This window comes from Pseudorasbora parva, chromosome 21 (genome assembly GCF_024679245.1).
Source record: "Pseudorasbora parva isolate DD20220531a chromosome 21, ASM2467924v1, whole genome shotgun sequence".
NCBI classification, from domain to species: domain Eukaryota; kingdom Metazoa; phylum Chordata; class Actinopteri; order Cypriniformes; family Gobionidae; genus Pseudorasbora; species Pseudorasbora parva.
Window position 1 is genome coordinate 21,609,208 of NC_090192.1, and position 25,076 is coordinate 21,634,283.

General features: G+C 39.5%; 1 long non-coding RNA gene across 3 annotated transcripts; it reads left to right on the forward strand.

Annotated features, from left to right (window-relative positions):
* Positions 1–8,665: 8,665 nt before the first annotated feature.
* LOC137056476 (uncharacterized) lies at positions 8,666–11,399 on the forward strand. 3 transcript variants are annotated; one of them, XR_010900355.1, is made up of 5 exons: positions 8,666–9,292; positions 9,608–9,656; positions 9,987–10,054; positions 10,232–10,355; positions 11,315–11,399. It is a non-coding gene; the product is annotated as an uncharacterized lncRNA (long non-coding RNA). The 3 variants fall into 3 exon arrangements; XR_010900356.1 differs by having other exon boundaries at positions 9,615–9,656; XR_010900354.1 differs by lacking the exon at positions 8,666–9,292 and having other exon boundaries at positions 9,506–9,656.
* Positions 11,400–25,076: the final 13,677 nt, after the last annotated feature.

Here is a 25,076-nt window from a genome sequence, read left to right on the forward strand (position 1 = left end):
ATCTCCCGCCCGCCTGAGAGAGTAGATCCCTCCTGGTCGGAATCTCCATCGGAGAGCCTTCCAGGAGAGATATCAGGTCCGAAAACCATACTCGGGTCGGCCAGTTCGGGGCCACTAGGAGTACCTGGGCCCCGTCCCGGCGTACCCTCTCCAGAACTCCTGGAAGCAGAACAATCGGGGGGAAGGCGTACAGAGGCAGCCTCGGCCACTCCTGTACCATGGCATCCAGCCCCAGCGGAGCCGGATGGGTCAGAGAAAACCACCGCGGGCAGTGAGAGTTCTCCGCCGAAGCGAACAGGTCTATCTCTGCTTTCCCATAAACCTTCCATAGGAGCTCCACCACCTCTGGGTGGAGTCTCCATTCCCCGGGCCTCGGCCCCTGTCTCGACAGGTTGTCTGCTTCCTGGTTTAGGGCCCCCGGGATATATACTGCCTTGATTGACAGCAATTTCCCTTGGGCCCACAGGAGGATCCGATGTGCCAATTTGTCCAACGGACGAGACCTCAGACCCCCCTGGTGATTTATATAGGCCACCACGGACGTGTTGTCTGTTCTGACTAGTACGTGGTGGCCCCTGAGGTCGGGCAGGAACTGTTTCAATGCAAGAAACACTGCGAGCATCTCCAGCCGATTTATGTGCCAGTGCCGCTGATGTTCCTGCCATAGACCCTGGGATGAGCGACCACTCATGGTCGCCCCCCAGCCCGTGAGGGAGGCGTCTGTCGTTAGCGTTACGCGACGAACATGAGCCCCCAACACGGGACCCTGAGATAAAAACCCCGGGTTTTTCCACATGACCAGAGCACGTAGGCATCGCCGCGTGACTTTGATCGTGCGGAGCGGATTTCCCCTCGGGGAGAACCCTTGTGTTTTGAGCCACCACTGCAGTGGCCTCATGTACAGTAGGCCAAGAGGTATCACGTTGGACGCTGCTGCCATGAGACCTAACAGTTTCTGGAACTGTTTCACAGTGACGGCTCGGCCTAGCTTCTGTTCTTTGGCGGCTGCCAGGATCGACGCTATGCGTGTTGGCGATAATTGCGCCCGCATAATTATCGAGTCCCAGTTCACACCTAGAAAAGTGGTTCTCTGAGCCGGAGAAAGCACACTCTTCTTGGCGTTCAGCCTCAACCCCAGCTTCGACATATGGGCGAGAACAGCATCTCGATGCTGAACCGCCATCTGCTCTGTATTCGCTAGAATCAGCCAGTCGTCGATGTAGTTCAGTATGCGGATGCCCTGAAGACGCAGCGGCGCCAGAGCTGCATCCACACACTTGGTGAACGTGCGGGGTGACAGTGCTAGACCGAAGGGAAGTACACGATATTGGTATGCCTCTCCCCCGAAGGCAAACCTCAGGAACTTCCTGTGATGTGGAAGGATGGAGACATGAAAATACGCATCTTTGAGGTCTATGGTGACAAACCAATCCTCCGATCTGACCTGCGCTACAATCTGTCTGAGTGTAAGCATCTTGAATTTGAGCTTGGCCACCGAGCGATTCAATAGCCGCAGATCTAATATCGGGCGTAAGCCCCCATCCTTCTTCGGCACGATGAAGTAACGGCTGTAAAAGCCAGACTCCCTGCTGGGAGGGGAAACCCTCTCTATAGCCCCTTTTTGCAGGAGTGTCTCTACTTCCTGTGCCATTACCAGAGCCTGCTCCGGGCCCACCACTGTAGGTAGGACACCGCAGAAAGGAGGTGGCCGACTTCTGAATTGTATGGCATACCCCTTTTCTACTATCTGCAGGACCCAATGAGATATATTTGATAGACGTTTCCATTCGTCTAGGAAATCTACTAAGGGAACCAGCCTCTCGAGGCTGGCCTCTGGTGTATTTTGAGCAACAAGCACAGTGCCCTGAAGCGGCGGACCGGCAGGGAACAACTGACTTGACTGCTCGGGGACCCCCCGAAGGGGGTGCGGACCACCCTCGGGTGGCCCGCGGAGACCGACTGCGCCCCGGCATTGCGGCAGGGTTGGCAGCGCGGCCCCCCGAGGGTGCCGTAGGGAAACGGGTACCGTAGGCAGGGGTAAGCACCGTTTCCCTACGGGGGGAACCACCCTCAGCGTCCTGACGCTTCTGGCGTCAGGAACGCTTCGACGAGGCCTTCTTGGCGATCAGGACTGTCCGCAGATCAGCCCTGCCCCTCGAAGGCCTCGTCTGAGAGCGCCGCCCCTGGTCCCCGCGCTGAGGGGGAGCCCGAGCGGCGACGCTCTGCTTTTGTTGTGCCCTGTGAGCTGAGCTCGTACTCGGCTTGGGCTGCCTGATGTCAGCGGCAGCCCCAGGGACCTGGACTCGGAGAGGGAGAAACTGCTTCAGCGCCGCAGCTTGTTTCTTTGACTCCTGGAACCTCTCGGTGACAGTGTGTACTGCGTCACCGAAGAGGCCACCAGGAGACAGCGGCGCGTCGAGCAGAAAGCTCTTCTCCCTCTCTTTGATTTCGGTGGGGTTGAGCCATAAATGTCTCTCCGTAGCCACCAATGCTGCCATCGAGCGGCCAACACATCTGGCCGTCTCTTTGGTGGCCCGGAGAGTTATATCAGCTGCTGTTCTAAGCTCATTTATGACATCACCCCCCACTTCATCGCGTCCATCTAGATCCCTGAGCAGGTCAGCCTGATAAGCCTGCATAATTGCCATGGTGTGAAGGCATGCAGCAGCCTGACCTGCCGCCGAGTACGCTTTGCCCACCAGTGCCGACGTTGTTTTCAATGGTCTGGTGGGCAAAGTCGGGGCCTTTAGGGACGATGCCGAGGAAGGCGAGAGATGGCTCGCAAGCGTCTCTTCTACCTTTGGCATCGCCCCATAACCGTAGTGCTTCAGCCCCATGATGTTACTATAGACCGTAGTCTGAGGGCTAAACACACGGTATGATGCCGGTCTCTTCCATGATGTTGCCACCTCGGTGTGCAAATCATGGAAGAATGGCAGGCCCCGCCGCTGAGGTTCTGAAGCGCGAGCGGGCAGGAATCTTTCGTCTAATTTACTAGAACGTCTCTTTCCTGCCTCAGATCTTTCTACGGGCCAGTCAATGTTTAACCTGGCCACGGCTCGCGTTAGAACCTCAACGAGCTCATCACTCGCAGGAGACTGAAGTGGCGAATCTTCAGTCGCGATGCTCTCAACGTCCACCTCCTCGGAGCTGGATAGTTGGAGCACCGGCGGCTCTCTCGGGGGGGAAGAAACCGCAATGCGTGCTTCCAAGCCCCGAGAAGAACCGCTGGATGGAGCGGGTGAGGGCAGAGATAAGGCAGCGCCCGTCTCAAACCCCTCCGCAACATCCAATTGTGAACCCCACGACTGCAGCCTCCGCTCTGCCTCGGCAGCAGCGGGACCAGAGCCGCGGGGAACACGAGCCGAGGCACCCTCCTCGAAGAGTGCCCGGCGGGAGCGCAGCGTTCTCAGTGGCATACGCTCACAGTGCTCGCAAGCAGCCCCCTCGAGGGCTGCCTGGGCATGCTGCGCTCCCAAGCAGGCAACACAAAGAGAGTGTGTATCCCCACTCGTGATGTAGCGTGGGCAGGGATGAACACACCTCTTAAAGTTACTGCTTTCGCTCGCCATTTCTCTATCTATTTTATTTTCTCTTTTTTGTAAAATATATGGAATATTTAACAAAGGGTGGAAAAACTCTTTCAATAGACAGACAAAAACACCAAATAGACAGACAGGTTCACACAGATCGCTTACTGAAGGCACAGAAGCTAGTTCCTGTTTGTTTTCACGGACGTTTTATAGCTTCCGGTCGATGACGTCATCACGCCGACGATCGATCTTTTTTCCGATGGAATGGTTCTACAGGCGCTTCACGACGCATTAACGCAGAGGCGTTCTCACAGCGTTTCGACGCAGCTCGAGTTCCCCGAAAGGGAACTTTATTTTTATTTTATAAACTTATAATAATTTTTTTGTCACACAGAAATTCCCTTGACAGTTAAGCACTGATGATTTTGAGCTAGGATGCAGTAAATTAAATTTACTTCTTTAAAATGCTGTCATCATTTACTCACTCTCGTGTCTTTCCAAACCTTTATGACTTCTGTGAAACACAAAAGAAGATGTTTTGAAGAATGTTGGCAACCATGCCATTTGGGTTAGGCTACCTTTTCAAATTATTTTATTTTATGCTACACAGAAATAAATTAATTTAGGTTTTGGAATGACATTAGGGTGAGTAAATGATCACATTTTTGGGTTGAACAATCATATTTTTCAAGAGTTAACACATCATTTAAGTAAGACACTGATATCTATCTTTCATGAGGCTATTCAATTTCATTAAATCTTGTTCTTTTTTGGAGCAAGACGCTGTCAGCCACGATCGCCCCTTCAAATCAGATGGATATTTTTGCTGATAAATAACTGGCAAACCTCATACTCCCTTACTTTACCACAATGGGTGATTGAAAGGTAAGTAGATGGGCAATTCATTTTGGGACACATCTACACTTAGCATTTACATTGCAGGGCTGTATTTGGACACATTGTTACTGACTGCAACCATATGTGGTTAATAACAGAATGTTTTGGACCCACCTACACCTAGAGCTGTTTTGTGATAGTTCGCAGCATATGTTAGGTGTAAAATATTTTTAAAAATAGCTTAGAAAGAAAGAAAAATTAACAAATGAATGACAAGTGCTATTCTGAGAACGTGCGATTGTGGTGTTATGTGTTTCCCTCTTATGAACTTGCATCAAACAACCTTCCTCCATCATGAAGAATCACTCACACTCCTTCAGATGAATGACACTCGCGGGCATAACAAGAAAACACATCTATCATCCAATCTAAAGTGCTGGGAAATATTTGTAGATTGGAAGAAAGGTGTGTTTGGTGAGGATATAAAAGCAGTTAAGTATGTATCCATAGACAGGAAAATATGAATCACATTAACAGATTGATTAAGGCACACACTCAATCACATGATTTTAAAGCTAAAAGAATCAGATAAAACATGACAACATTTCCAGGTGTCACATACTCCAAAACAAAATAGTTGTTTTGCTTAAAGAAACTTTGTGACTTTGTTTTTGCATTGTGGCAATATTTTCAGGGCAAATAAGTAAATTTTACACCGTAATTCTTATTACTGTAATGTGTCTGGATATTGTCTCTCAAAACAGGGGGGTGGGTTTTGATTCTCTCTACCCAGAGAACCCCCCCCCCCCAACACACACACACATCACCACACCATACTACCATACATTTACCTTTATTACAGGGAAAATAATTTTGAAAGGATTTGTTTTATTCACTTCTGTACTATAAATAGTCAATTATACATTCTGAAATCACACCTTTCAGGATAACAAATGGTTAGATTTAGGATAGATTTATTTTTTAATTACACAGAAGAGCTACAGTATGATTTTGAAAAAGCATAATTGTGTCTAAAATAACATCACAATGCAATTTCTTTTCCTTTTGAATTGTATTTTTATCATAATTGTACAGCTTCTATTTTTGGTAAAATGTGACCTGTACAGATCTGCATGAGATTCACTTCATTACTCTGTCAGCTGTACTAAGTTAGGATTGAATAGTCCCTAATGATTAAATATTTATTACTTTTGTTGATTTGAAAGGTTGCACAGCAGTGCTATTTTGGTATTATTTATATGAAATTATATGATGACAATTTTTAATTGGCTCTTATTTTTAAATCTTATATCAATTTTCATTTTAACTTTAGTTAAAGGGAAATTGGACAAAGGTTTTGTTCACCCACAAATGAAAATTATATCATTAATTACTCACCCTCAGGTTGTTCGACACCGGTAAGACCTCCGTTCATCTTCGGAACACAGTTTAAGATATTTTTTATTTAGTCCGAGAGCGTATCCAAGTGTATGCACACTATACTGTCCATGTCCAGAAAGGGAATAAAAACATCATCAAAGTAGTCCATATGAGACATCAGCTGGTAAATTAGAATCTCTTCGAAAATATGCGTCAAATACATTTTGGTCCAAAAATAACAAAAACTACAACTTTATTCAGCATTGTCTTCTCTTCCTTGTTTGTGTTCAATCCTCAAATAAAGATTCAAACGGTTATGAATCAGTGAATTGATCAATGATTCAGATCAGTGTCACGTGATTTCAGCAGTTTGGCACGCGATCCGAATCATAAATCAATCCGCTGATTCACAACCATTTGAATCTTTATTTGAGGATTGAACACAAACAAAGAAGAGAAGACAATGCTGAATAAAGTCATAGTTTTTGTTATTTTTGGACCAAAATGTATTTTCAAGAGATTCTAACTAACTAACTGATGTCTCATATGGACTACTTTGATGATGTTTTTATTCCCTTTCTGGACATGGATAGTATAGTGTGCATACACTTGGATACGCTCTCTGACTAAATATAAAATATCTTAAACTGTGTTCTGAAGATGAACGGAGGTCTTACGGGTGTGGAACGACATTAGGGTGAGTCATTAATGACATCAATTTTATTTTTGGGTGAACAAACCCTTTAAGGTTTGCAGTATATGGCATCATACACTGCAGATGATGTTGTGCGATTACATAGCTATATATTTCCAAATTTCAAAAAACCAATAATTTTTGTCACGTCAATGCTTCTGCCAGTTTATAATACTGCCTTTGACGGTATTTCCATGTCGGTGAGATTTATAAAGGTGTGAAGCATTGATAAGAACTCTCCTGGGCATGTGTGATTGACTTCTTGGCAATGAATTTGATCTTACTGGAGAGACTATGTAAGAGTTTATGGGCCATTTCAGTTCATTTTAAGGCTGATCCACCATGTACCATAGGTGCTGTCTGGGAATTAATCCAACATTATAACACCAAGCCGAAGCGGTGATGCAACCGGAAAGCAACATTTTCATGCAAAACTTCCTAACCTAGAAACATCCTTCTCTCTGTAGTATTCAAAATATTGTTGTTGGTGTTATACACAATAACTGCTTATGATGCAGAGATGTTACTTCTTTCTTTGTATGCGCTTTCCTGTTTCACTGAATTGGAATATGTGCTAATTATATCAATTGCACCAGATAAACTTGCTCGCCCATTGACTTTCCCTGAAATCAAATATTCCCTGACCTCTTGCTTTGAATGAATCAAGTTGGCATGGTTTGCATAATGGATTTTAAAATGGGGCACCGTCATGAACTGAAAGTTACGTTTTGTTAGACAGACAGTGGAGAGCTCGGGAGGAAAGAAAGCAGCGGAGCAGTCTGGACTCTGAGATCAAAGCTGCATTTCTCTGGCTCCTCTCCAGCTCCGCTCCCCTCTTTATGTCTCGGCCTGGATAAGCAGACAGATCTGCAGGCACTGCAAACTACTGTTCTGCGTTCTCAAGCAAGATGTTGGCATGAAAGAACACCACATTTAATCAGGTTCTCTTATAATGACATCGTGTTTTGGCAGAAGACCAAAGCCCAGAGATGAAACCAAAAGTATAATTAGGGCTTATTAGAGTGGAAAAAAGGTCATCAACACTGATTAGGGTAATATGGCTTTGAACAGATTTTGGTGTGTGCAAAAAGCAAATGATAATATTCTTCAACATCTATCGGTTCTGTTTCTGGTTATTTGTCTTACAAAGCCTGGAAACCTAAGTGGCTAAAATGGACGTTAAATAAGAGGTCAGTGACAGATGATGTGTCCTGTTCTCATCCATATCTCATCAAATACTGAAGCATGGACAGAGACACTTTGAATTTGTTATAATGGTGATCCCTGCAACCCTGCTGCGTTCAATTACAAACACTCTTCAGTCCACCAATACAGAAGGGAAATGAAATGAGCATGGCCCACAGGCTGTGTATGCCATAAATTCAGCGTAATCAGATCTATCATTGTCATTATTAAATTAATTTCAAATAAAATTGCTTTTTAATTTTGCAGGTGGAAATGTGTCCATGTCCATTACAATTTAAATTACTAAAAAAAAAAAAAAAAAAAAACCCCAGCTGTTTCTTAATCTGTAGTCATAGGCCTACAATATTGGCAAACCTGCATAGTCTGATCAGTAATGTTCTGTAAAAATGTAGGGTGCATTTACACAATATACTTAAAAATATATTTTTTTCCTTTGTGTGTTTTTGCAAAGTTTGGTGTACAGATGTCAACATTGCCAAATGATCCCTGTGCAAACATATCGGTGAAAAAGACTAAAAATGCTGTATTCTGCATGCCAGACTAGTATTGGCGAGGTCAGAATTATAATCAGTGTATATTAGAATTTGTCGTGTCTAAATAATGCATCTCTACACTTAGGAAAGTGTAGGAAAATCTACACTTAGCTAGAGAGGAAATTTTCCTCGCCAATATTATTTAAAAAAAAGTGAATCAAGAGCCAGAGGAACCATTGCAATATCCCTTTGTCTTTTCCTTGACCATGTGACTAAAAACAACTGTGACCCCCCCCCACCCCCCCGCGTATTAAAGGTGCGACACACATTTTGGCCTACAGGCCCTTAACATCTCTTTGTATTTAGGAATTCCTTTATGTTCCCTTATGTTAAAGGAAACCCTTGGTGCTAAGACTGTTAAGAAGAAATCCCATGAAACATCTGCGTTGTTTAAAAAATTATATATTTGGACAATGGGCGGCGCCATTTTGTTTGCGTTCTAGGGCGATGATAGCCTGACAAGCCAGACCCAACACTGTAACCAATATCTGTAGTTTTCACAGCATTATTACTGTAAAATGAGAAAATTCTTACTGTAGAACCTGTATACAGCATGTTGCTGTAGATCTGCAAAGCATCATGGTCTTTTTTCAATGGCGGGTAAATTCTACAGTATTTTTTTTCTCTCCTGTGAATCACAATACAGCATTTTCTAGAATATTTTTTTTTTCAGCCAAGGAAAGCTACGAGATTCCCCACTTTCATCCGAATTTTTACTTCAGAAAGGTAACATAATGTATTTCCAAAGTTTACTCTTGTAAAGTCAACTGTTTGTTCAACTTTAAGAGTGCACTGAGAGAGAAAAGAGTAATGAGCGGCACACTTTCTAGTAAACTCGTCTCATGCTGTGTGTGCATTTTATAATTTTATTTCCACAAATATTTCTGCATGATTTCGATATATTTTCTAGTCTGGCAACATTTGATAACGTCATTAATTTATAGAAGGATAGTATTGTTAAATAAAAATTAAATTGTGGATGTGATCTCTTTTGGTGCTGATCCGTCACATAATGTGATCGCTTTTTTTCCTGTCACCACATGCGCGTTAGGCAGTGAGCCAGCCTGCCGACTCTCGACGGTCTCGAGCTGAAAGCAAACGCAGCTGAGGTATGTACGTTAGGCCTAACTTAACATATTTTTCATAGTGATTAATCATGATTTTTCTGAATGGAAACCCCCAGAAACTAGATTGGTAAAATGCTAGTCAAACTTGTGGGAGCATACATGGGCTATAGGCTGTATTAAGATGTGTCTTATCCGGCAGCATTACATTTTTAACGTCTTTAATTTGATTAAAGACTAACGTTAGCGTTGGGAAATGACATTCATTTAAAATGGTGTAATTTTTTGTATTTATTGGCGCGGTAGCCGTTTAATAATCTCTCGTTTCTTTTCTCTTCATGCTTGCTGTTGCCGCCTGAGGAATCAGACATTGAAGTTAAGCGGGCCGAGAAAACGCAGCCAGCTAGAGGTAACGTTATCTGTTAAGCTACGTTACTTAACATATTCTTAATAATTTCATGATTTTTCTGAACTTCATTGCCTTCAAGCTGCAGAAACTATAAGTTAGGTTGTTAATAGAGTGCCATTCCCGACTTTTGGGAGCATATTGTATTAATATTTGTCTTATCTGGCGAAATTACATTTATAACGTCTTTTATTTTATTAAATAGTAGCTACGTTAGCTTTAAATAAAAATTATTTGAAATTGTAATTTTTTACAGTATTGCCACACACTTTCTCTTATGAATATTGAACTTGTGATTTCTAAAACTGTTTTCGTTTTATTTTGTGTTACAAGAAACTTCCACCTAAGCAAACGCTGAGGCTCAGATTTCCTGCCAAACACTCCCAGACTCATCATGCTCGGTAAGATCCAAGCACTCAACATACACAATAGATGCCAATATTAAGGGTTACTTCACATATAAAGCATCTTGCACTTACATTCCAAAAATCTCTAGTTGTTACTGATCCAATAGAAAAAAAAAAAGAGGTATTTTTTCTTGGATAGGGTAATGCATAGCCTAATGTTTTTATTTTCAGATTCTTCGTCAGAATTAACCCAGAGCACAGCGAGTGCAATTCAAAGGTCCAGATTAGCAGACAAACTGGGAAGGTGGTCATCAGGGACTTCATCGAGTATGACTGGCAGAACAACTAATTCCAGGTGAGACTTTTAATTGTTACCTTGAATACCTTTAAATGGTGATTGAAAGTCAGGGGTGGCCAGCAACTTGTCTATTAAAGGGATAGTTCATTTTAAAATTTATTCTCAAGTTGTTTCAAACCTGTATGAATTTCTTTCTTCTGCTGAACACAAAAGAGGATATTTTGAAGAATGTTGGTAACCAAACAGTTAACTGGAGCCAGTGACTTCCATAATAGTAAAAAAAAAATACTATGGAAGTCACTGGCTCCAGTTAACTGTTTGGTTACTGACATTCTTCAAAATATCCTCTTTTTGTGTTGAGCAGGAGAAAGAAATTCATACAGATTTGAAACAACTTGAGGTTGAGTATGTGATAATAGCATTTTCATTTTAAAGTGAACTATCCCTTTAGGCCTGCCAAGCATCATTTTCAAATCAGGCAGTTTTACAGCGTCAACACAAGGTGATTCAACAACACTGACATGAAAAACAGGAGGAACATTGTGTGACAACACCAGCCAGTTAGAATACTTTTCCATTCAGAACTCACAAACATAAATTTCACTGTTGTATCACTAACTGCAAACATGGTATTGTGGCAGAAATGTGGGATATTCATGTACAATTTTATAATATTCATGTAGACAGTCATTAAATATTAAAGTAATGGCAAATGACAGAAACCAATTCTGTCTAATAAGAGTCGAGTTGCAACTCCATAATATTTACATTTTATCTTTTCAAAATAGGTTGTTATTTTTACAGATGTTACAGTTTGTGTTAACGAAAATACATTTACATTTTACATCTTTTGTAAAGCTATAAAAAAATATCAGCCCCGGGGGATGCTACTCCACAAACCACCAACAAAGCATATAAAAAATACTAATATTTATTTAAAACTTTATGTGTATGTCATCAACTTATCTGTCTTACTTTTAAACTTTTACATTAATAATGAATTTCTTCTTCTACAGGGCAGAAGACTCAGGCCCAGGAAGTCCAGGTCAAGTTTTAAAAGAATAATAGTTATGGAAAAAAAACATTATTGGAGAAAAACAATATTCAGGTTTGAAATCCTTCTGTTTTTAAAGGGATAGTTCACCCAAAAATTTCAATTGTGTCATCATTTACTCACCCTCAACCTGTATGAATTTCTTTCTTTTGCTGAACACAAAGAAAGATATTTTGAAGAATGTCGGTAACCAGACAGTTGATGGGTCCCATTGACTTCCTTAGTATTTTTTTTTCTACTAAGGAAGTCAATGGGACCCATCAACTGTCTGGTTACCGACATTCTTCAAAATATCTTTCTTTGTGTTCAGCAAAAGAAAGAAATTTATACAGGTTGAGGGTGAGTAAATGATGACACAATTAAACATTTTGGGTGAACTATCCCTTTAAATCATTTAATTTTTATAGATTTGTAATTTTACCCAAACATTTGAATACATATTGATTGTTTTGTTTGCTCAAAAAAGTGCTGAAATGAAATAAATTGTTCACAGAGAAATGTTAACTTATTGAAAAAAATTTATATGTTCAGAAAATATATAGATTTGAAATCCTGCTGTTTTTAAATAATTACATTTTTATACATTTGTAATTTTATCCAAACATTTTAATAAATATTGATTTTGTTTGTTCAGAAAAGTTTTTTTTTGTATGTTCAGAAAAGTGACGAAATAAAAAATGTACAGATAAATTGTAACATTGAACAAATTATGCTATACTATTTTTTTTATGAATTTTTGAAATTAAAAGTGAGAAAATAAATGGCATTTGTGACAGTGTCTTTATTTTACAGTACACAAAATTAATGCAGTAATCCTGATTACAGTATAATTATAAAATACAGTACTGTGATTATTACTGTACATTTTTTTTACAGTAATTAAAAAGTTACTGCGATTATATTTACAGTAAGAATACTGTGAAATGAAATACAGCAACTTACAAGCAAATTGCTGCCAGCAAGTTGCTGTATTTTTCACAGTTATCTTTTTACAGTGAACATCTTGATCTGGAGTTTTTCCGCCGTATCCGGTTGGTGTTTGCTAGATCCTTGATATGTAAAACGTCCATTGAATCCATACTTCACACCTCGAGAACAGTCACTGAAGATTAGAGCAAACGTTTGTCCCTCTTTCTGAGTCGGTACACAGGATGTGAACTTGTGCAAGCAGGGGTCCTGTGATTTAAAGAAGATATAGCAAAAGCATACATGGCATTTGTTATTGGTCAGAAGTTTGATGCATGTGGTCAGATTACAATAGTCTCTGGCAAAAAGCCCTAAAACCAGTGCACTTAATAAAGTGGCCAAGGTTGAGAATAAAAGAAAATCTCACAAGCTCTTACATTCTTTTTGGGAGCATTGAAATAAATTGCATTATAGAAATTCACAGTTATAATACAGTCAAGATGTAAATACATTTAGTGAGGCTGATGTAGATCTGACTCTTTGTGTGAAGATCACATCTATGTGGCAATGTGTAAATCCCATCATGCTCCAAACATAGGCGGGGAGGTACTACAATTGTGATGTAAATTTGGTCCTTGTAACAGGCAGCCAACATGAGAATGTGAGTGAGGTGTGATCTGGCTCAAAACCCTTTCCACACCAATGTTTTTGTTAAGGAGCATGATAACGTGCAAAGTTCAGAGTTATTGAATCATGTTCCGAGGAAAACGTTTTCCTGGTTAATGCAGTTGTAAATTACACTGTAGCCACATGGCAATTCTGTGCTCCTGTACATGGTTTTACTGCAGCTATATGGAAAATAGCACAGTGTTCCACTCAGGAGACAAACAAATTTAACATAGACACACATGCAATTCCATACAATTCCAGGACTACAATTATTCCAGTTTCGATACATAGCCTAAAATACAAAGCAGCTACAACCTTTATCCAGAGTTTCATACAACACTTCATAAACTCAAACAGTCTATGTCTATCTATTAGCACAAACTACTATAATATGTGGCTTCTAACCCACCAAGTGAAGTCAATAGCTGAATGCCTTGCATGAACAATGCAGTTAAGAGTCACTCACTAAGAGTTTTATCTACAAATGAGCACTGATCGTTGCCTTTAGAAAGTTATTTCCTTTTTTTTTTTAGAAAATAAGGTGGAGGTTGACCCCTACCAGTGACCACCATGTTTCCTCTGTATGGCCTTTTTCTGACCGGAACTGCAAAATCTGCTCTCTTTGCCATTGGGTTGTCTTTTTTGTTCTCCTGGAGAGAGCGGTTTCATGACTCTCTAATGCGTTCTGGTACATGACTCTGCACTATTGTGGTACTGCATCACATGGAAATAGGCACACTTTCTTGAGTTGCACATGAATTTTCTGAATTAAACGTTTCAGCTTCATTAGAGCAAGTCACCTCATCTAATATGCTGATTATTATTATCATCAATGTTGAAAACAGTTGTGCTGATTAATATTTTAGTTTGAACTGTGATAAATGTTATACTGATTCTTTAAAAAGAGTAGCATTTATTTGAATCCATTTAATTGGCTACATTTTTGCTGAATTTAAAGTATTAATAAAAAAAAATCAATCATATTAAATATATAATAATCCTTGCATATTTTAATTGAATAATTGACTATGGACTGTTTAATAATTGAATTAAAGGATTATTCAGTTCAATGTTATGGATTTTACTATTAAATATGCACGATGTAACTTTTCTGTCCACTAGAGGACGCCTATTAAAAACAAAGGCATCGTTTGATGATGCCAAGTTTGAGCACATAATCTTGGCACATGTGGTCTTTACCTTACAGCCGGTGGAAAAAAAAATGGGATAGGACTCAGGCAGAAATTGAATGGATGCGATCAAGAAAAGTTAATGGATGTGATTAATAAATTCACTGTAGTATGAAACGGAGAGCTGAGCAAGGCCGCTGGAGTGATTGTTAATAAGATGAACAAGCAGTGGGACTTTTATTATGCCACAGTTGCCGGCGCCATTTCTGCTTTTCTGGTCATGAGTATGAGGTAACACTGCTCTGTTTATCATATGTTTATCAAGTGTGTTTAAAATGATGTTATGACGTTACTCTGTGTGTTCGCTCAGCGGCTGCTGTGTCACTTGTTCACACTGCTAAGAGTAAAGCATTTCTGCCAAATAAAACCTGAAACCGAGTGCGACTCCCTTACACATCCCGGTTCATTGGTTAAAATAGCAATTTTAGCACCTTTAATTGAAATGAAAAAAAGGCTTACATTTTCTTTTGACTTTACAACAAATGTGATTCATCTTAAGGAGCGAATAACATGGCAAGATTGGTCAGAATAATTGGTCAGAAACGAATGATCTTACAGAGATGTAGGTCAGACACTATGATACAACAGAAAGTCAATAATAGTATTTTTGTAGAGGTCAAGTGTATTAACAGCTGTAAGTCAATTGCTCACAGAGTAGTTGTATCTTTCAGGGTTGTTTGAAGGTACAGGGCTATTCTGATGGAGTTCCTTCCACCGTTGAGAAAAATGTGAAGGCTCTTCAATATTTTTTGTCGCAATGTTATGCTGATTAACAAGTTGCTGTGTGCACCTGGGTTATGTATAAAAGAAAATTCCACTGTTGTATTTGTTGCTTGTTATTCGCAGATGATGTGTGTCGGTCGGAGTAACTCAAACACCGTCAGTTAATAATGTAACAGTCATTGGTCTGCTCACAGATGGTGAGGAGGCCGAGTACAGAGAGGAGGTTAAGACCCTGGCAGTATGGTGCCAGGAAAACAACATCTCTCTGAACAAGACCAAGGAGATGATCACAAATAACAAGAAACATCAGGCAGGAGCCAACACACCTATTTTCATCAAGAGGATTTTTTAGATAGCAGCAGAAAATTCCCAGAGAATGCTGTAGTCTACCAATATACCCTCTTAAAAGAAAAGGTTCTATATAGAACCTTAAAGGCCCACTGAAGTGCCTTGAAACGCGGCGCATTATTCAATGTGTTGATGTAATTTCCCCTGAAACGGCTCCAGCTGTTAGCAGCTCCTCCCCTTTTTTGAAACAGCCAATAGCGTTTTGTTAATATACAGTTTGACTAGAGCGCAAGAGCGGTCCTTTCTGTTTGGTAAAGCCAGTTTCCTTTAACCCTGTTTACCATCATAATCTCCTCCATATCGCTTTAAAATGCAGCATTGTGTGCAGAATTTAAATGGGTAGATATGTTTGCTGTCTGCGCCGACTCGCGCATATGATCCGCGCTGCACTCTCATGTCTGTAGTCTAAATTTAACAGAGCTGTTGGAGTGAGTGCGCTTCTGCGGTGTGTGAAACTAATGTGAAAACAGACTTCATGATTCGCCTCAAATGAAAGCATATTTACACTGAATCTTTCCTATCACATATATAGTGTGCTATGTTCCTTTCACCATGTAGAAATTAGTAGATGTGTGTTAACAACTGACCGATTTCAGCTGCCGCTTCAGCAGTGTAGGGCTTTAGATTCAAGACAGCATTTTGATTGGACAGAAGATTTGTCTGCGATGATGTCACCAAAATCTGAGATTCGTTTTAACGGAAATGAGAGACTGTAAATTTTGATTGTGCATATCTCCTAAATGCACATTTTGTCATAGTTTTGGAACATACCAGCTTATTCATAACTTTAAGGCTAACACAGTCATACTAAAAGCTAAAAAAACTTTTGATTTCAGTGGACCTTTAAAAGGTTCTATCGGCGCTACGGAGTTGGAACCCCTAAAACGTTCACTGCAAAAAATGCTTTTCTTACTTAGTATTTTTGTCATTTCTAGTCCGAACATTTTCTAAACATTCTTAAAACAAGAAGTATTTACCTGAGAAGCAAAAATAATTGTCTTGTTTTGTGAAAAAAATAAGAGAGTTTTTGCGTAAAATAAGCAAAATAATCTGCCAATGGGGTAAGTAAAATAATCTTAAAACAACATTATTTTGCTTACCCCATTGGCGGATTATTTTGCTTATTTTACGCAAAAACTCTCTTATTTTTTTCTCAGTATGCTGTTTCATGCATACTGAGCTTTTTACACTGTTAAAGACTTGGATTCCCATCCTAAACATAGACAAAGTTTCAAAAACTAATGTTGGACGTTTGACGGAGTATTTCTGTGTTAAAAATACTCCTTCCGGTTTCTCACAAGTTTCGGAGAGTTTTTTTCGAGTATGGGTCGGCTTGACGTCGATAGAGCGGATGGTCCTTGTATGGGCCGTACAGGCTCTTCTCCCGGTAGGGTGCGCGCGTGACTAGAGCGAGAGAGGAAATGCACGGCCGTAAACACTCTCTCAGCTGCAGATCCAGTCGTCCGTGAACACTAATGTCGGTTATAGTCCGCGCCGCGCTCCACTTCATTCCTCCACTTTGACATTAAGCGACTTCAACGCTTCAGCACAGCATTCCGGGAAGGCAGCGCTGCATTTAAACCAATTTGAACGCAGAAATGCTTCAGTCGCATAGCAAAGTGGATCTCCACACTCCAAGAAGTGTGTTTTTGACGGAGCCGTCCCAGCGATAAAGGTTCGGTCCTGCTTTGGAAGCAGCCGGTGAGTAAAACTGCTTCAAATGTCTACGCTGTTGCTTATCGTCACGTATGTAAACATCAGTAAACGACACGATCGCGTGCTTCGTCATTCAAATGCGCTAACGGACTTCATTGCTGTTCGATGTATAACGTTACACTAGTCTGACGTGCAAAACCGTTTTGCTTGCTACTAAGGTTTGGTCGCATACAATAGTCCATAAACCGAATCATGTCCTCATAAACTGAGAGTAAAGACAAATGTTGACAGGCCACTAAATACAGTACATACCACAGAGACGGACGTCCTGCTGTTGCTGTTTCTATTTCAGCCTCCGAATTAGATTCTGGATCATATCTATTAGCTGAGATCGATAGCAAGGGTTTCTCCACGCTTGAGGACGTCACCGTTTTACGCGCTCGTCATTCTTTAGCTCCGCCCAAACGATATGCCTCCAGGCGCTCTGTTTTTTTCCGGAAAGACTCGGTACAGCCCATATTTCATTTACAAATATAATAAAACTAAAGACTTTTCAGAGATACGAAGGATGCAATACTACTCAAGATTGACATGAGATTGACTGAAACTGAGTGTTTCACCCCCCCTTTAAGCAAAAACTCTCTTATTTTGAGTTATTTTTTACCAAAACAAGACAAAAAATTTGACTTGCCTAATTATTTCTTAATGCAAGAATTTTTAGATATTTAGACTAGAAACAAGACAAAAATAGTAAATAATAAATGCATTTTTTGCAGTGTTCTATATAGAACCCTTTTTAAGTGCCAAAAGGGTTCTTTCTTGTCATTTAAAGAACCTTTTTAGCATAAAAGGTTTTTTGGAGTATACTCAGCTATACTTCTATATAGAACATTTTAAGGGTTCCAAATAAGTAGCGCCGATAGAACCTTTTCTTCTGAGAGTGTAACATAGCAAGCTCCAAAGCATATAATAGTGTGCATATATTAATAGTTACATGCGCTGTGCTTCCCAAACAATTCATTATTAGAGGTTTTTCTATGGCTGTCATCATGGATGTTTTTTTTAATTATTTTTTTTACAAACATTTTAATTTAGTGTTAGACCTATTACATATAGTTACTTTAGTGATACAGTAGAAAACTTTAGATTATACTTAATTACAGACAACTAGCCCTAAACCAACACTCTCAGAAAAAAAGGTACAGTTCTGTCACTGGGGCTTTTGTACCTTACTAACCCCTAAACGGTACATTTTAATACCTTAAAAGGTACATATCAGCAGGTGCACAGGGGGGTTGCTCAGGTTGCCCGGGCAACTGCCCATATGCCCTTCTCGACTCACGTTGCCCTTCCGAGGTGGAAAAAAATAAATAAAAAAATCGTACAATGGATGCAGAATTTCACGTAGGCCTAGATACAAAAAAAAAAATCGCAAAGCCTCGTTCACTTCCATATTCGGGTACCCGTCCGAAAGTGAAAGTCAAGCAATTGCTTGGGGCACCGAGCTGGCCTGGGGCCTCAAGACAGCGACAGGTTAAGAATAAAATGCAACGACAAACTGCTTGAGCGCCCCTTTGATAGTCAATGCAGTAAAGTGCAATGACAGTTATCGGAATCCCCCTCAAGGGGGCCCTCTCAGTCGTCGCTGACAACAGCCACCCAACCACGCAATCTCTGCTGCCGGCAAAATACAAAACCTCCTCATGAAGCGGAATTATGCTTTAGGAAGCCAGAAAAGAAAAAAGAGAAAAAACAAGATAGTGGTAAGTGATAAATTACACTATATAAAATAGCTTTATTTGTACAAAAATGGTGTAATTTTGCAGCAGGTAGGCTAGCAAAAATACGTTTATGTTAGCATTACCTGCCTGGCAAATGCTGCTTGTAACGGGAGGATGAATAATGCTTTTGATCTTGATTCAGTATCAGTTTATATCTAGTATATTTACTGTACATAATAATATGTTTGTTTTGGCACTAGTTTAAACATGGGTCAAATTATATGTGCCATTCCCTAATATTCACTTGTGAGTGCTTATATAAGTATCATTATTCATTAAAAAGATTAGGACGCAAGTTATTTAAGTTTTGAAATTTCACATTTAAAGAAATCTAGTGTTTGATCATCATATCTAAATATTTATTAGAATGCAAAGACTGCAATATATTTTTGAGCAACTAGATTAGATACATGTATATTTATTAAAGAGCCATAAGGCACCTAATGGCATTACAAATAAACATTAATATTTTTTAGCCACAAAATGACTAATTTGCCTCTTTGAATTGGAATTCTCTATTTTAATATTAATTACTACACTAATTGTAATATAAATTTTAGAAGAAATACAAATATTAGAAGAAAAATGTTTTAAGTGGTCATTTATTGACAATAATTGTTGCACAAATAGTATTTAGTACCAAAAGATCTCCTCAAAATATTCAATAAATATAATTTAATGAGTATGAGTGTGACCTATTAGTAAGGAATACCTGAGGGCTAAATACAAGAATAACATTAATGTTAACAATGTTGAATCTCTATCACTCTCCATAATAAAAACGATCCTGTAAATATGGCTGACTTAATAATCAATAAACACTAACACTAAGCTGTACTGTTTACCAAAACTTGCAGCAAACATCTATATAGTGAAACTGTTGTGTATTCGCTTAAGCCATTTAAATTCATTGGCACAGCGCTAGAAGTATTGAGCGCTCATGGGCCACGTGACCAGCGCGCACCGCAGGGAGACGAGAGCATGCAACTCCGCTTTTCAACGCCTCTGGCTTTAACATTATGCCACATTAGCGCCAAAACGCTATTTATTGTTTGAATTTCATTAAAACACATTTAAAAAAATTAAAGCTTATAGCTTTGTTTAATATCAAAAGCAGGTTTGGCAATTTGGCGTGAGATTGAGTTGGGCGGAGTGAGAGCGTGAGACAGAGCCTGAAAGCGTGAGTCTCACGCCAGATGCGTGAGAGTTGGCAACCCTGAGTTTATGCAAATATGATATTATTTTTATAAGTTACCAATGGATCTTGAACAGTTACTTTATTCGGTGTGGCAATTTTTACACTGTTGCATTTTGAAGTACAGTATCAGGACAACCCACATGTTTTACTGTTACTGTTTATTAACTATTTAACAGGTATTATAGTCATCTGTTGCAACTTTATAATAACCATCCAGATAATGTTTATAGACAGTTTACAAACCAACTAGTAACCCTTAACAAAGTGTTAGGAATATTTGGTCTGTCTATCTATGTAATGTTTATAGACGTTTTAAAAATGGTTTCTTAAAGTTTTACAAACATTTTTTAATCATTACCCGTTTATCTGTAGAAGGTTAGCCATGTCCATTTTGCTTGGGGCCCCCAAAATCCTTCTAACCGCCTTGGCTGAGCCTGCATTAGCGGCACTAGAAGGAGATTGTCGCCGTTGTCGGGTGAGACTTAAAGTTGTCGGAAAGGTATAACAAATGGACGATCATAAACTGTTGATGGCAGTTAAATTAATATTGTCTTTTTTTATTAGACTATTGATATTGACTGGTTTGAGTTCTTTATTGGTATAGGCAAGGGAAATGGCCTCAAACGCACCAAAATGCAGGAAATCACATCTACGAAATAAAAAAAATTCTTGGGGAAGAAACCCCCAGACCCCCCTGCAAAAAAATAGCCCCACCTATAATATTTTTCCTGAGCAGAACATAAATACCACTAGGGGGCATTGAAATAATAATGATAATGGCAATAACAATAATATGTAATTGGACAGATCATGAGGGGTGGGGGTGGGGTGGTTGGTTTCTGTTGGAGGGGGGGGGGGGGGTCCCTTTTTTAGGTCAGAGCAACTGCCCCTCAAAAATCCTGTGCACGTCCCTGCATATCAGTACTTTAAGGGTGCATATTAGTACCTTAAAGGAACAGAGTAGTACCTTAAATGAACACATTAGTACCTTAGGGTACCGCCCCAGTGACAGCAGTGCACTTTTTTTCTGACAGTGAAGCATTGAAGGGGTAGTCAACCCAAAAATTACAATTCTGTCATTGAATACTTACCCTCATGTCGTTCGACACTCTTAAGACCTTTGTTCATCTTCGCAACACAAATGAAGATATTTTTGTTGAAATTCGATGGCTCAGAAAGGCTTCATTGGCAGCAATGTCATTTCCTCTCTCAAGACTCATAAAAGGCACTAAAGATGTCGTCATAGATTTGAATAGATTTGTACACCAAAGAATAGATTTGTGCACCAAAAAAATCTAAATAACGGCTTTATTCAACAAGTTCTTGTCTTCCATCTGGGCCTTTGACGTGAACTCACGAAGTATCACGTCACACGCGTGAGAATATGACATAGAGCTGGGGTTCTGGCATCCAGGAAATGCACACTTTAGCACCATTTTGAGCATTACGCCAAGACCTAAAACACAATCAATGTAGAATTCAAAAGCTTGGCTACGGCGAGTCTTCCTCTGCTCGTAAACAAAGCTCCTTGCTTCTGCCAGCTCTACGTAATATTCTCGCACATGCATCGTGGTGCTTCATGAGTTCATGTCAGAGGCCCAGACGGATGACAAGAACTTGTTTGATAAAGTCATTATTTAATTTTTTTGTGCACAAAAACTCTTCTATTTAATTCATAAAATGATTGTACTCACTGTAGTGAGATGGACTTTTTAACAACATCTTTAGTGCCTTCTGTGGGTCTTGAGAGAGAAAATATCATTGCTGCCAATATAGGCATTTCTGAGCCATCAGATTTCAACAAAAAATATCTTAATTTGTATTCCGAAGATGAACGGAGGTCTTACGGGTGTCGAATGACATGAGGGTAAGTAATTAATGACACAATTTTCTTTTTTGGTTGAACTAACCCTTTAATCCTAAACCTACATTACATTTACATTAATATTAATCTTGGACTGAAGGACACCTTAAAATAAAGTGTAACTAAATGAGGTTTACACTAAAGTTTTTTTTTTTTTCTAAAGAAACTAAAACTTATATTTAGCAAGGACATGTTGAATTGATATTCTTTTAAATATCAAAATTCATCAAAAAATCATGACAAAAAGTATTAGTTTCCACAAAAACATTTAGCAGCACAACCATTTTAAACTATGATAATAATAAGAAATGTTTCTTGAGCACCAAATAAGAATATTAGAATGATTTCATGACACTGAAGACAAGAGTAATGGCAATGTCGAAAATTCAGCTTTTACATCAGGACACATTGTGTTTATAATAATAATAATAATAATAATAATAATAATAATAATAATAATAATAATAATAAATATAGCTGCAAGCAGCCATTATCGGGGCCAAGCGCAAAGAAGAAGACAAGACATGCCAGCATGGCTGGAAGTCTCAAGCCAACTGCAACAATGAGCCATTAAGGACCTATTAAGTTGATTTTAGGCAAAATAGCAGTCAAATTTTAAATACAGTCAATAATAATGGTTTAATGGTTTATCACTTTCGACCAATAGGTGTCACTGTTACGAAACTGATGTGGTTTAGTCAGATTGAGATGACAATGACACATGCAAAGTTTGGTGTCAATATGTCAAAGCATTGCAGAGATACAGCCTCAAGAGTAATTTTTGCATCATGGCTCAACTCTGTTGCAGTGGTATATGAAAACTGTTTTGTCTATCAATCCGAAATCCATAAGTATTTGTCAGCATGGTCTGAAGACGATACGGATCAATTTTGGTGAAAATCGGACAAACGGTCTAGGATGAGTTTGAAAAAGTAGATTTTTAACAAATAACAAGATGGAGCACAGATATGTTTGCAAAATATGGCAAAATTGGTATCTATCTTCTCGGCATGAGCCAATGAATGTATTATGACCAGTCTCATTACAATAGGCTAATTTAATCAAAAGTTATTAGCATTTTTGTACATTTTATTACAACTTTTGACCACAAGGTGGCGCTGCCCCGAAACTTTTTGAATATCTTCGGGACATAGAGCGGAAGACACATACCGAGTTTTGTAATGATACACTAGTGCATTCTTAAATTATAGCATTAGCATTTTAAACCGTAATACTGCATTGAAGTCAATGGGAATTTCATGTTTTGTTTTATTATAGCGCCACCAAGAGGCACAATCCCACCAATTTTTTTATGTGTCCTCGTAGTGAGCCCATACATATGTGTGTCAAGTTTGGTGAAAATATTTCATTTTGTTTTGGAGTTATAGACATTTATATGAAAAAACACGTAAAAAATGACTGACACCTGACTTTGATTGGATTTTACTACCCCTTACTATCAATATTTTGAGATTTGGGCATTAGCGTATAGCTATCGACCTATGTTTCCGAACTTCTGAGGCTGGTTTCGTCTCGATCGGACTAGCGGTTTCGAAGATATCAGCAAATGTTTTTTAAGCACTAAATTACAACTCTGCGCAAACCATATGCCGAAACCTGGCAAGTCTGGTATCGTTGGAGTCGGCAAGGATTCAGGAGACCAAAAAACACACTCCCATCAAAATATGTCAACCACACCCAAAGTTATAAGCGTTTGAAAAAAAAAATTCTCCACTAGGTGGCGCTGTTTCGAAACTTCTCAGGCTACTTCAGGGCATCGTGGTGATGACCCATACCAAGTTTCATAACAATCTGTTCATGCGTTCATAAAATACAGCATTTTTGCACATAATTCAAAATGGCCGACATCCAAAATGGCCGACATGGTAAAATTGGATATCAGTCGACTCGGCATGACGCCCTGAATCTAATGAGACCAATTTTATGATTTTTGGATAAACGGTTCAGAAGTTATAAGCCAAAATAGGCATTTTTCGTATCTCCGGACAGGTAGGTGGCGCTGCGCCGAAACGCTGCATGTTGCTTCAAGTCATGCTTGTGATGACATGTACCAAGGTTGGTTTGAATACGATAAAGCGTTGCGGAGATATAGCCTTTAGTGTGTTTTTGCAACCTCCACGTAAAATTTGTTTGTGCGTTTATTGAAAACGATTGGACGAATCAACTTGAATTCCATAACTTTTTGTCAACATGCTCTGAAGATGATCTGTTTCAATTTTCGTGAAAATCGGAGCAACGGCCTAGGAGGAGTTCGAAAAAGTAGGTTTTTCAGAAAATTCAAAATGGCGGGAAAATTTGCATACCGGAAAATGACATCATAGGGTGAAATCGAATCGGCTTGAGCCAAGGAATCCGATGAAAAAAGAATTTTGTTTCTAGCCCTTAGGGGTCAAAAGTTATAAGCATAAATATGAGTGAAACTTTGGACAGGTGGTGGCGCTAGAGGGATTGAGTTAGAGGCACCAAATTTGCTATAGTGACAGCTCAGACTGGCCTCTATGAGTGTGCCAAATTTCACAACTTTTTACCATACGGTTCTATGGGCTGCCAGAGACTCCTATGGCGGAAAAAGAAGAAGAAGAAGAAGCAGAATAATAATAGGAACACTAACGATTTCAATAGGTGCCTCCGCACCTTCGGTGCTTGGCCCCTAATAAATATTATTTTAAATAGTAATACTATTTCACAATGCTACAGTTTTACTGTATTATTTAATCATATTAATGTAGCCTTGGTAAGCATAAGAGACTTATTCTTATAAAATATTTTGAACAGTATGTAAATATTCATTAGTTATAAGATGAGAATTTTACATTATGGTTGCGAATGAAAAAAAAAGATATACAATAGCTAACAAATGTTTTAACAAGTGTTTGTTACACGTTATATGCTTAAAATGTTACGTATTTGTTCAGTTGTTTATGCATGTATTAATATGTGAAAAAATGCTCTGGGTATACCATATTTTTCATGAAACCTAGAGGCTATTAGAAACACAGTGGGGTTGATAAAGACATTTGCTCAGTCAGTAACCTCTTCACTTTGTCTGCTTCCTCTGCTTTGGGCAAAAAAGCTACTGGGTCCAGAAGCTAGACCTCCTCTTGTGGAGAACACTTTGGAGGAGGGAGCATGTTCCTACAGTGCAGCTCAGATTAAGGTGTTATGTGTGCTAAAGACCGATTCCCTTACCCTTTTCTCAAAGGGAAGTGTGAAGTAAAAACCATGATCAATTCTTTGCTTTCCAAAATCGAGATACCACAGGCTTCTTTCAACTAGCTGGGCAACATGCCATGAAACAGCTTGGCAAGAGATTCTTGAATTTACTTGAATGATTTTTCAGATGTTCAGTTTTCAGATTAAAAGTGGAC